The 13317-nt window shown below is 39.0% G+C and overlaps 1 protein-coding gene across 3 annotated transcripts in view; it reads left to right on the forward strand.

Moving 5' to 3' along the window:
• The first annotated feature begins 765 nt into the window (after positions 1-765).
• The window catches only part of LOC119661291 (embryonic polarity protein dorsal-like), a 240952-nt gene continuing 228400 nt past the window's right edge, over positions 766-13317 (forward strand). The window contains exon 1 of one of the 3 annotated variants that reach the window (XM_038070570.1): positions 766-1065. The gene's annotated coding sequence lies outside the window, so the exon portion shown is untranslated. Of the gene's footprint in view, positions 1066-1101; positions 1347-13317 lie in introns of those variants that run through there. The other 2 variants (XM_038070577.1, XM_038070574.1) reach the window with 2 other exon arrangements.

Consider the following 13317-nt stretch of genomic DNA (forward strand, 5'->3'; position numbering starts at 1 on the left):
CAGGCTGCATTTTTCCACAGGATGTTTAAAAGTTTCTATCCATAGAAGCAAGAAGGAAAATATCTAGCTATAGATAAAATTATTGAACCATTTTTTCACGACTCATTTCCTGTCTTTTATTAAAATATCTTATTCGCTTATTGCAAATCCCCCACTTGTGATGTCTGATTTAAATAATAAAATGATAGTAGTATAAATCTCTCCTTTTTTTTATCGAAAATATGAAAAGGTTTTATTTGTATATAGAGGACAAAGTTTGTTATACTCTTGAAAGTACTATTTGCGAACATAGTCACATATTACCATAAAAAAGGTTAATAGTAACTGATTTCAATCTCCTCAGTGACGTATTAAGATTCTGTGCACTGAAAACCTTCCGTAGCCAATACTCCTTTTAAATTCAAGATAAATAATGGAGTGAATACCGTACAATCAAACATTCAATTTCATGAAAGGTTTTCAGTTTGCCGGCTGTAAGTAAGAAGCAGGTTTTCGGGGATTCGTTCAAGCCCACAAGAAAAAGCTCTAGAATTGCCGCCCTCTTGTGCGCATGGTCTTTCCTAACCGGTCGGTGGAGCAGCAAGTGGAGATTCTCGAACATACCTTCTAGCCACAATTCTACCATGTACACTCCATCATCTTCGATGACATAATCGACTACATCATTGTTTCGTTACTGAGGGAAGGTAAAAGCTTCTTTCTGAAATCCACCAGTTTCCGCGACAGTTAAAATCCAAGACTGAATTTGGTATCACTGAGACTTTGGACTAGGCCGGTCACTGAAAAGCTGACCCTATCGGTGGTTAGTCGGTTTTGAAAAAGCGCGCGAAGAAGGATACTCTTTACCGGAATTGCAGTTGAAGCATTTTAGTTTCTGATTTGTTAGTTTGACAAACATTGCTAAGAAAATATTCCTTAAATTTGAAAATTTAGTGTGTTAATTGTAAAAGAAATTGAAACTAAACAATTGCAACCCATTTCGATTTTCATCTGAAATTATCATACTTAACTGCTTAATTACTAAGTGTGTGTAGAAGCTGCATCGCAAACATATTATCCCAAAAAGTACGTAATTAAAACGTTCTGAGTGAAAATGTAAAACACACACAAGTGCAATCTAAAGTGCAATACATATTATAGTTTCCATTTGTGCAAGCAAATAGTGTTTTAATTAATTTCGAATTTTACTACCTTAGTCACAAAAGTTATAGTTTTTGTTGGGAATTTTCCTGAAGAGTGCTCAGTTGAAGCGAAACCAACGTTAAAAATCACCTGCATCGTCACCACATCACTCACATCCTCAATCTGAAGTTTGGATTAATATAAAACAAAAGGCACAGCAACACGTTAGTTATTTTTCACGTACTTTTTTCTCATTGTTTGATTCACTCGAATACGTTTTTTATAGCAACATTTAATTCATGTCTCTTGTTGCATGCAATTTGTATGGAAGTATTCGCATCTTTTTTTTTTTAATTCTTTTTCATAGGTATTTTCAATTTAAAATTTATGTCACGTAATAAACTGGTAGGCAACTAGCTAGTGAATATTTCATTAGATCACCTCATTCATCGACAATTCTTAATTTTTTCTTCTCTTTTTTCTGAACAGATTTTATGAAAATGTTTATTTCTGTAAATTTATTCAATTTATGCCTCTTTTGAAGCGTTGGGAATGTCGTAAAATGAATTCTTAGCAACATTATTTTTAAATTAAGAAGTTCTTCGTATAATTGGAACCGATTAACCCAGAATTTACTTCTATAATTAATTGTATTGTGTATTAGTGTTAATTAACCAGCAGAAAAACCATATAACAAGAAAAAAAATTTTCAATCAACTAAAATACTGTTTTTAATTTAAGATTCTTTGATTGTTCAACAATAGTTTCATTTTGAACATTAAATTAATCCAATTTCAAGAACATTTTTTTATACTTACTAATTTAGTTCTAAAATTTAAAATATGTAGTTTTACAAAAAATTCTTGTGTATTTTCTAAAGTTTTAATGGAAAGACCACTTATTTTACAGTTTTATTTCGGTGCCTGGATTATCTTTGTGAAAATATCCTTTCTAGGTATATTCAAAAATGAAGCAAAAGTTTATGTGTTAAAATATGCGTAGAAAATTTACATAATAATAAATAAAAATAAAATTATAATAATCTAACCTGCGAAACGGCAGAAATTTTATATTGAACATCATCATAATCCGAAGATAATCGTTTAATTAACTTTCCTAATTGGTTAAATTTTTTCAAAGGTTTTTCTTTTTAAACTAGAAACATTGAGTTTATTGTATCATATCCCGCGTAGTGCTTATAAAATTCATGTAACTGAAACAAGTTGGTTACATTCTCACCATTCACTATCCGTCAGCATTTGGAACACTTTTTAATTTTGGAAGGATACCCCGAAACAAAATTTTAATTTGAACAACAACAAAACAGAACGTCGTCTCAATGATTTTTCTGTTTAAGAAGTTAATGAGATCTATTCTGGTGCTCTTAAAACCAGTCAGTCCTCTCATTGGAACATGCACTTTAGTCAAATGGCTTTGGATTTAAAAAACGAGGCAGCCGGAATCGAATTGAGAATAAACATCAACGTAATCAAAATTCTCAATCTGGTTGATCATCACACTTTTCCAATTTGAATTAATGAGCATTGAAGGCGTTGATCATTCTAAAGATTTAGCAAACGCTGTTTCTGCCGACGGTGGCACCCAACTTAACCTCACTTGACGCTTCGCGGGTTTACCCAAAATCTAGAAATGAGGCTATCTTCACGTCTTCATCTAGTTGAGGCTGCTCCGCGCTAATGTTGTTCTTGATTTGTTATATGGGAGTACCACATAGAATTTATTTAGTTAGTTTAGTTTGATGGGAGGAGCCGCAGCTCCAAGCACTGTACTATCCCTAAAATTGCCTATTCAATGGTCTCTCAGCAGTGGCGTTCGTATATAAGAACATCTTATAGAGGTCGAGAGCGCGCGGATTCTTGTGTTGAAGAAAACCGTCCAAAATATATTCGTCTCAGGTCTAAAGAGGCTAGGGAGCTGGATATGAAAGTCAGGCTCGTCTCCTCCTCTTCCGTACATTTTTTCCATGTAGCGTTTTATGGAACAATATTAGAAGCCTTTTCATGTCTCACTTCTTGGAGTAGGATAAAATTGTCGCTCTGCGTGAATCCTTGCAACTTCACTCTTAAGAAAATGCTGGCTCTTGTCCCACTATTGTGGAGCAACGGATGGCAACCCCAGTGCTATATAATAGTGGTCTGGCCGGTTCCATACTCGGGATTTCCAAGAAAAGCCCTGAGCCTAATATGTCCTCCATTATAGTGAAGATTATTACGTGTGCAATCTCAAGAGAGCAGTGACCACTTACCAACTATTTTTCTATTTTGGTGATTATGGTGATGTTGTCTCAAAGACAAGCATGAAAATCATATGAGCAGTAGGCATCAGGGTCGCCTGATGGTTGTCCATGGATTTCTAGATGGATAAATCACCTTATGATTGGTCGTCTTTCCACCCATCAATGGTATCCAATCTATATGGGTCGTTAGCTGCTTTCCGTTTTACCTCCAAATGAATGGGGGCTAGAGTTTGGATAGCTTCGAATTTCGCGGTTGGCTTTTGTATGTGTGAGGTAGAGGAAAGGTAAAGCCTCTCTCTCCTCGGACTCCCTTCTCTAGCTTAATATTCAGATCGCAGGCATTCTGTTACTGGATGCAATGTTACCTCCTGCTTGAATATATATATTGCCCCTGGAATAAAGCGCGTCAACCAACGGATACTTGGCATGTACTGCAGCAACGCCCTCCTTCCCCTCGCCACGATTCCCTGAGATGCCGGCACTCCTACTTTACTGTTCTGCGCTAAGTGCCCTTGTGGCGACCCATCCGTCGGTAATTTTGGGAGAGTGGATCCCATTGCATGGCGACTCACCAATGCGATTGTCGCCCCTCCTTAAGGGGTTATATACAGTTGTGATGGCCGAGAAAATCGACATTTTTTATTGCACATTCTTTAAGTATATTATCTCAAGAATATTCTCACCAAATTTCATAACGATCCGAACATTAGGTTTGAAGTTAAATAATACTTTATAACGCATTATCTCGGTACTCCAGCGTAATTGTGTACATACTTTCGAACCTTCATCGCCGAATTTACTATTTGTAGCCGCAAAAGAAGCTGTAATGGCTTGCAGCTAGCATCAAATTGAAGTTTTCAAGTTTGTAGAAGGGATACTGTATGGCCCTGGAATCGGCGACCCGTTGTTAATAAATAAATAAATTTTTAAAATGAAAAACACAAACTTGAAACTTTATACGCAATTATCTCACTCGTTTTTTTTTTTAAAAACTACCTTTGCGATGGACATGATTACTAAAAGACTACTAGTCTAATTAACGCCAAATTTTTACCACTTATTTACTATGGTAATAGTTAGTGGTAGAATGAAGGATTTTTAATTAAAAATATAACACATCGAAAAAGTAAAAATTTTGCTAAAACCCGTTGCCACTTTTTTAAAAATCATAACTTTTTTGAATTCTGATTTGTCAAAAAAGCACCCTTGGAAAACAGTTATAAATACATCACCATTAAATCTTTTTTCTTAAAAAAAAACTTTGACAAGCACCCCACCTTGTTGATAAATTGATGCTGCTAACTTCTTTCTAATACACATTTACTAAGTTGTCGAAAAAAATCAAGAAAATGACTTCATCTTACCCACTGCAACTGTATATAACTCCTTCCGATCGTAACGCATACAGGTGCCGGGCCAGTACGCTGACCAAATATTTCGTTTCGCCCGCGTACCCTGATGATAGCACACATACAGATGTTAACAAAGGCTTGGAGCTTTTGAGTAAGTATGGGGTTAATTTTTCATGCGCTATTCCCAAACAGATAGATAAATAGAAAGAACACTTACACAGAACGGTCTCAACTTGATCTTGGTGTTGAGATAACCGCATTTCCATATTTTAGATAGGACAAGAAAAGCGGATCTAGCGCTATTAATGCATTGGGTAGCATCTAGTTCGTTTCCGCCGTCGACTGAAACTACGCTTCCTAGATATACAAATTTACCGACCGCTTCGATGCTGTGCCCATTACTGCAGATAGGGAGTACGCGATGACCCATCAGCCTGAGGACCTTGGTTTTGATGGTGTTTATCTCCAACCCAGCTCTATTTGCCTCTCTTTCCAAATCCAGAGTCATTTGGCCAAGGTCCATGATGCAGTACGTAACATTTTGCGCCATCATATGTCCTCCGATAATACCTATCAGTTTCTTGGAAATGCCCCTTCTGAGTAGGACACCCCAGATACAGTCTCTATTCATGCTTCGAAAGTTTTCTCAAAATCGATAAAGAGAAGGTGCAGCAAGGATTTGAATTCCGCACACTGTTCCTTAATCATCCGTAGAGTATTGATGTGGTCGAGGCAAAAGGAGCCGGAGCGGAAACCAACTTGCTCACTATCGAACAAGCTTTCGAAATGCTCTTTGATGAATTCCAGAATTATTTTAGCCATTTTCTTTGCGACGACAAAAAGCAAGTAGATACCCCTTGAATTGTCACACCCAAAACTTCTTCTTTGCAGTCTTAATCATTATCCACTCCCTGGAAAGGTCTCGGATTCCCAAGATTTGTTTACGAGTACAAGCAGCAGATCTGCATTAACAGTAGGGATGCAGCGATAAATAAGTCTGCCGGGAGATGATCAAGCACAGCGGCTTTATTCCGTTTGAGTGCGTTGATGGCCAAAATGATTTCACTTCCTCTTGGAAGAACAGTCCACATCCGCGTCTTGCGGGGGCCACTCTTTTCACCCACAAGAATACCAACGGATGTGGTACAGTTTGGAACCGTGGTCAGGTGTTCTTTTCACTTCTGCAGTTGTTCATTATTGTCAATGAGAAGTTAACCACTGACCTCCTTCATAGGAGCAAGAAAATTTGCCACTACATACGAGCTCTTTCGTGACACGGTATACATTTCTGAAATCGCCCTGAGCTTCCTCGGAGTTCTAGCAGGTTACACCCACCATCACGCGCAGCGGCCAATAAAGCCTTCAACACATTCCGCTCACCGATCCGCTTCCACGAATCCGAGACGAAGCCGATGGCCTGTATTGCACCCGAAGGAAGAACTTTTTTGATGGCGGCCCAATGCTCATCGATATTCTCAGGAAAGTTACTCAGCATACCTGCCATCTGATCAGCAAAAGAACTATCCCACTTTCGAACGACAGCTGGATCATACAAACGGTCCATGTTGAACTTAGCGGGTCGTAACTCCCTGTGAAGTGATGGTGATGCATTTTGAGGCCGATGTCAAAACCTTTCTTGTTGCACGCATCAATACGGTAGCTCCTAAATCCACTCTTGATCGCAATGTGGTTAGTCAGGTTGAACGTAGGGCAAGCTTTGTGTTCGAGCAATGCACCACTAATGACGAGGCGATGGAAGTTGCGGAAATCCACAAAGCTCCCAACATTACCGCTACGTTTTGCAGTGAACCTAGTTTACAGGGAAAATTCTTTTGGCTCAAATTAATCCACCACACAGCGGATGCATAAGGAATCATCGGCCTATTTCCTTCAACTTTTGCTTCGCTCAAAAGCGGGGTTTACTCGTCTTAATCGGTTGCACTATTTGCTCTGTCAAAGACCGGATCTAGATGGCGTCGCAAGACTTTCAAATCGCCATTGCGGAAATCAAGCCACCTTTGTTACGGCAGGTCTTTTGGTCGTCTCCCATCGATTTCGATATTCAGACTAATCGTGGCAAGTGAATTTTCATTAGCGCGGATTGTATCACCATACCACCGAAGACACTCCTCTCGCAATTTTTCCACGATCGGTGTAACCTGATATCTGTCCCGGATATCTTCATTTCTGATGTGATATTCATTGGTTTTTATAATCGGCCAACACTTAGAACCACAGAGGGCGACAGGGTGGATGACACTCTTGTAAATTTTGGAATTAAGACATTTGTTTATACGTTTATCGAAAAGAACGTTTTGGCGCCGCTTCAACTGAAGAAGCTTTTTATGTAGAATAACTCTCAGATATTTCTATTTTTTGGAGAGCTGCCTCTCGAGGTAAAAGACCATTTAGGTTACTCCATTTTTAAATAATAGCATAATCGTTTTGTTTGGATTTACGGAAAGACCATGGCGGATTCATCAAGTATCAACGGACCGTTCTGAGATCTTGATCAACGTACTCGACTAACGTGGCGATAGCGCATCTCCTTGGGGCAGCCATTCGTTGCTTCTGTTGTAGTAATCAGCACTCATTCCGGCACACAGAAATTGTCGCGTTAACTTATCAAAGATCCACTTGATTAAAATATCATCGACACCATATCCTTTGATACCATCACAAAATTTTTAAACAGCGCACATTCAAGAAGGCCTTTTCAATGTCCTCGAACATTGTACGCGTACCCACCCTTCAGAGTGGCATGGCGGACCCACAGGGCTTTTTACGCTGGTAAGCATGTTGGCTTTCATTTAGCAGATTCGACCTTAGAGTCTTTTCATGAATGTGATGATCAACCAGTCTCCAAAAATTATGTTAGGCTAGTCTTAGCTTTCTGTCAAGAGGCCAGAGCATGCTAGAAAAATATTTCTTGGCAGTGCTCCATCCCTACCTTTAGCATCTCTGGATAGATATCATCCGAAGGAAGTTTAACCAGTTGTTATTCTTTGCTTTTTTGTAGTTCTCGCTTTCACCGGGGAACCGTTTTTCCTGGGATTCCGTCTTTGTATTACAGTGTGTATTAGGCAGACTGAATTCTAGGTCTGACATTGAGACTTCGTATAGCATCCACTAGTCTTTGAAGTGTACATTGTAGGGTCTTCTACTTTACTTATTCCATTACACCGAACGTAAGAGCGTACCCTACGTTGGCAACCAACTGAAGTGATGAAATAAAATAGCACTCCTCCTCAAGAATTGCATTTGTTTTTACCTCTAATTAATATTTTAGCATTCGCATCACAACCTACTAAAATTACTGTAACTAAGTCCTCGAAACAGAATAATCCCAGCATGGTTTCTTCTTACCAAGACGCAGGCTCTCGGTCTTGATGATCTTTTCGCTTTAATTGATTCAATTCGACAAATTTTATTAAACCGAAACCATAGCTCTTGCACCAGGAAAATATAAGAGCAGTCCTGCAAACATAGTTGCCTACTGATTAATTTAACGAATCTTCATGTTTTTCGACATAAGCCTAGTCTTATATCGAATAAAAATCACAAGCTTATGGTTGGGTCGATGTGTAACCATGTTTCATTCACACTGTACCATCAGAGGCTCGATACCCCCACGGTGATGCGGCAGTGCTCATATCATGCAAAGTGTCCCTTTCTTTTCTAATTAGCGCTTTCTCTGATTCACGGTATCCAGTTTCCGTGCACATCTTTAGCTCCCCTTTCTCCCGCTTGTTCCATCAAAGGTGTTGGAAAATTTGCTAACAAGCAGAATTTACTTTGCAGTCCCTTCGGCAGTGCGAACCCCCGTATGGGGGCTCTATTAGTTTTTGCACTATGCTCTGAGGACAGTTCCATTGTGGAGGAGGGCAATGAAGAATAGAAAACCATCGTTGCTCTCCGCTCTCGAATTGCAGATGATACTCTCTAGTTTCCCGATATAGTTGAGTTTCAATCTATCCCGGAAAAACTGGGGACCATCTGTAGCTGCGCATCTTCAGATTCTTTTGGTCCAGTTTGAACACTAAGCAGAAACTTTACACATTTATGGATTTATCCTTTCCAGCATTTATGAACTTTACCTTCAGTCTCCAAAATAAATTCCCGGGTTCTGTACACCAGATCCCCAAAATCCAGCATGTTCCTTACTGCACAGCACGGTATTCACAATCTTGGCTTTTTTCTATAATTTTTCTGTACAAGTATTTCTGGAGGATGGTAAATTATCTCTGTAATATTTTGCATCCTTAGAGACTCCCAAGGCAGTGCTCAGAAATGAAACTGCAGCTCGTGCATACACTTTCTTCTTGCCCGCCTTCGCGTCCATATTCCTAAGGGAGGGACCAGCTTCGATAAGATCTCTCTAGCTAATTGAATCATCTTCCGGTACACTGGTCCTAATCCCCGGGGGAAGTGTGTAAGAAGATCCTAGAACGGAGGAAGACAAAGCGTTGACCGCGGCAGATGTGTTGGTTCTATGCTTCATACACTCCCCTTCCTTGCGTCCAATTTCTCTCGACATTACCATAACTGGTAGTACAGCCAGGTCCATGTTCTCATTCCCAAGGATCCTCATCTACTTCCTAACTTGCTCTGTCTGGCTAGCAGCCTTCCCAGGTTCATGGTGTCCGATCCGACTGACTCCATTTTTACTTACCGGTATTAGATCAGTAGTGTCCATTTCATGAACTTCCCTTGCTTCCACTCTTCCTGGTAAGGGGTCAAAGAGAGTGTTTTGACAAGGAAAATTTAGTGTATGGTTTCCCGTTCTTAGTGGCTGAAGTTTCCTACTACCGAGCCTTCCTCTTGTGTTTACGTTTCGATTTAGGCAGTAGTACCGCGGACGGACCGGCCATGGTCAGATTTCCAGTTTCCATTAAAGTCAATGCTGCCGTACAGTCCGCTCTGGCTGGCTGCGCCATCGGCACTAAATGCAAGCTTTCCATTGAAGTGGGTACCTTCCACAGATTTGTCTTTGGGGGACACAGATTTGGAGGGGTCCCAAAAATCTGGCCCTCGGCCACGACTTGATTGTATACTACCGCGGATTCGAAATCTGTAACTTCCTACCAATTCATATATTTCATTTTCTTTTTCAATATTGTGATTGTAATAATAATAGTGTCCAAAGGGGCGAGGTGTTATTGGGTTGAGCATGAGACTCGAGTCAAAAATGCATCTATAATATATACATACGTCAATATGACTAAATTGCTATCGAGCAGTTTTCGCACTCGATTACAGACAATATTCAGTTTCATGTGTGCCAGGACCATGATTGGATCACTTGTTAATTTATCTTGAAACCTGAAAATGGCGATGAAGCTTCCTTCAAGCGGAATACATGGATGCTTGAATTGTTGTATCCTCGGTGAGCTGAAGCTGTCTGGATTTCGATGGTGGTGACGTCTTCCCGCAGTCTCCACAAAATTTAACACTAATGATAATGAACGTTCAGTCTTCACTAAAATCGCTGTTGATTGCCACAGTGTTTAGATGACGCTTTGTCTTTTTTGGACGTTATGTGCTGGTGATATGGCCCAATTCCTGGCAGATGGAAGTCAAGAATTTACGTTTACAGACTTCAATTATCTTTGCCATGGCATCCACCGCACTTTTTTAAGATAACATTCTTGGAGTCTACGTCTTGGTTGCGGCCAACCCTTGGTAGCGTGCACTTCTATAGTGGCGAGCGTAGCTTCCATAAGAGTTTCATGCACTTCGTTAACTGAACTGTCAATGACTCGTTGTTTAAAGTTCGTGAAATTCCTAAGCTCAACCCAACCCAACCCCAACCTGAAAACTCGCTAATTTAGCGCGTTAATAAAATGTTATAACGACGATGAGATAGCCTACAAACGCCTTCTTTCAAAGCTCGTTCGTAAGGTTCGTAAGACGCCCTGCTCTGGTAATGCCCACCCAGGAAAATGCACATGCTCTTGTAATCCCAGCAAGTTGAGGATAAGTTCCCGAGTTCATCTTCGATGGTTGCATTGCTCAACTTCCGCTGCGTCAATTTTGAGTCTTCATCTGAAATTCTAAGCAAAAAAAGGGAAAAATTGTTCTAATGCATGTCAACTTTAATCATAATTTTCTCAATCTATTTTAAAGTGAATAGCTTCTATCGAAACATTTAACGATTTAATGTTGATAAAAAGATATTGAAGCTTCCATTTCCATTTCCCACCTAAAGCGTGCGCATTCTTTTAAATCATCTAATGATAGGTATCAAAGTCTTGCTGGTGGCAATGGTGGACACACAAAGAGTCAAATCTGGTTTGGTTTTTGTTTCTGGCAGCCACAATGTTTCTTGGTGTTTCGAATTATCTGTATCTATAAAACAGAGTGTTCCACTGTCGATCACATACCCATTATGATTCCATTCCTTGAAAAGCAGACACAGAGCTTACAGGGACCTTTGGGGGTTGTCGCACTTGTTTTTGTCAGAAACATCAACCCGTAAGTTTCGTAGATTTTCCTTTCCAAGGTCAAAGGCACTGATAAACGATATAGTTGAAAAATGATAGCTACGTATAAATCAATGTATTTTTATACTTTTTTGAAACATTAAGTTAGCGATTAAGGGTTGAAATTTGGCTTCAGTTTCATGCGAAAAAAGCCCAGATCTTCGTGATTAGAAGTATATTTGTGGTATTGTGTCATTTACAATGAATATTGTGACTCACGGACGTGGGTGGCGTACTATCTGGAATAAGCTTCAGTTGGTTCCAGACAATTTTGAGGCTCAACCTCAGTTGGTCCCGGGCGGTTTTGCGGTTAAATATCACGGTTTCGACGGTCATTTCGTTTTAAATATAAATGAACCCGGTCTTCACGATTAAAGTTCAGAGACCACAGATTCTCCCTCAGTGTTCAAGTGAATTCTAAGTAATTTGTGCTTCGAAATGACGCCAGCAAATTTGTGACTTAAATAGGTCATTCTTTACTCGATTCTGCTATAAATATTGTGTTATGATAAAATTGTAACTACGAATTGTAGTTTATCAAATAGTGTATGGCATTGATGATAATTTTGTAGAACCGCGGATTTTCTTCCTGATAGCATGATTATTAAAAATTCATGCCTAGGCACCAGAGTAGGTTTTTATCGAACCCCTGCATTGGAAAAGCCCTCAATAGAATTGATCCGCAATACGCGGCCCCTGAATGTGTCTGGATATTGTTTTATTAATGCCGCAACTTTAACTCCAACCCTCTGTATTGTAGCTAGCCTCTCTTAGGCCCAAACGAAAACAAACCTCGAAATTTAAGCAATGGAGTTTCGTATAGAAAACTGGAGAAGTTTTTGGTTCCGATTTTTAATTTCGCATATTCTCATTACGGGATAGACCTTAACATAAAATGAAAATATATTAAATTCCTGAATCTTGAAGCACCACTGGCTTATGCGATCAATTCATATGAAAGATTCAGTAGGTTTCCACCAATGATGAAAAATTGTTGACTGTCCATTAGCGGAATTACTCAATTATCTTCAATGTAGCCGGGATTTAGGTGAACAAAAAGTTTGAGGTGAAAACGCCGGATACCGCGTCATTCAAATTACATGAAGAATTACTACGTCTAAACAGTCTGTAAGTAACTACTAATAATAATTTTTGCTTCAGTCAATTAGTGTTATGGCAGTTGCTGAAAAATAACATTACCTAATCCTTAAACAGCAATGTATCATATTAACCACTATATATCTCAATGGTAGCTATTTTTTTAGGACCGCGTTTTAGCCGTGTTTACCTGAATTTAGTCCTTGAATTTTTTCAGATGGTTAAGAAAAGATATGCTTTTCACTTCTCCAAATAAACTCTATTAAAAATGATTAAATATTCTTTTCATTTGAAATTCCTTGAAGCTATTTTATTGTTTCCATAATATAATAAAAATGATTGGGACACTTATTTCATAGCACTCCATTGGGCGTACCCTTTACGTTTAAAATATCATAAATTATAATAACAAAAATTTTCTCTTTAAAATTATTCAATACTTCCAAACACATCAATCTGACCCTTTCATTATACTCCTTCCTTCATTATATTCTTGTAAATTACTACTACACGATATATCGGAATCTAGGCTGCCTTCTGTCAAGTATTTTGGTAAATAGAACACTGTGCTAAGATACTGCTATTGCAGTAGCAATGAAAATTATTTGAAATTTTAAAGTATCTTTGACTTTAATTGGAAGGATTTTCCATTAATTCTATTAGGGTGTCAGCTCCGCAACCTACTGCGCAAAGCATGGTCTCACCCGCCGAATGTGAAACCCTGTGCATTTCAAAGGCGAACTTACCTCATGTCTTACTCTATTCTTCGGAAAATCATGAATATACAACTGCGAAAAAAATAATAGCAGTTAGTGTTAGACGATAATTCAGATGATTGATAGTCTTCTTCTTTTTGTTCAGCCTTTGTCCCGTTCACAAGCGGGGTCGGCTGATCGTGATCGGTTTCGCTATTTTATTTTATCAAATGCCTGATCAGCATGTAATCGCGAGGCTTTTAAATCTCCGTTTTTTCGGCCTGCCTTTTGGTCATTTACCATCGACTTCG

Source organism: Hermetia illucens, chromosome 1, assembly GCF_905115235.1.
Source record: "Hermetia illucens chromosome 1, iHerIll2.2.curated.20191125, whole genome shotgun sequence".
NCBI lineage: Eukaryota > Metazoa > Arthropoda > Insecta > Diptera > Stratiomyidae > Hermetia > Hermetia illucens.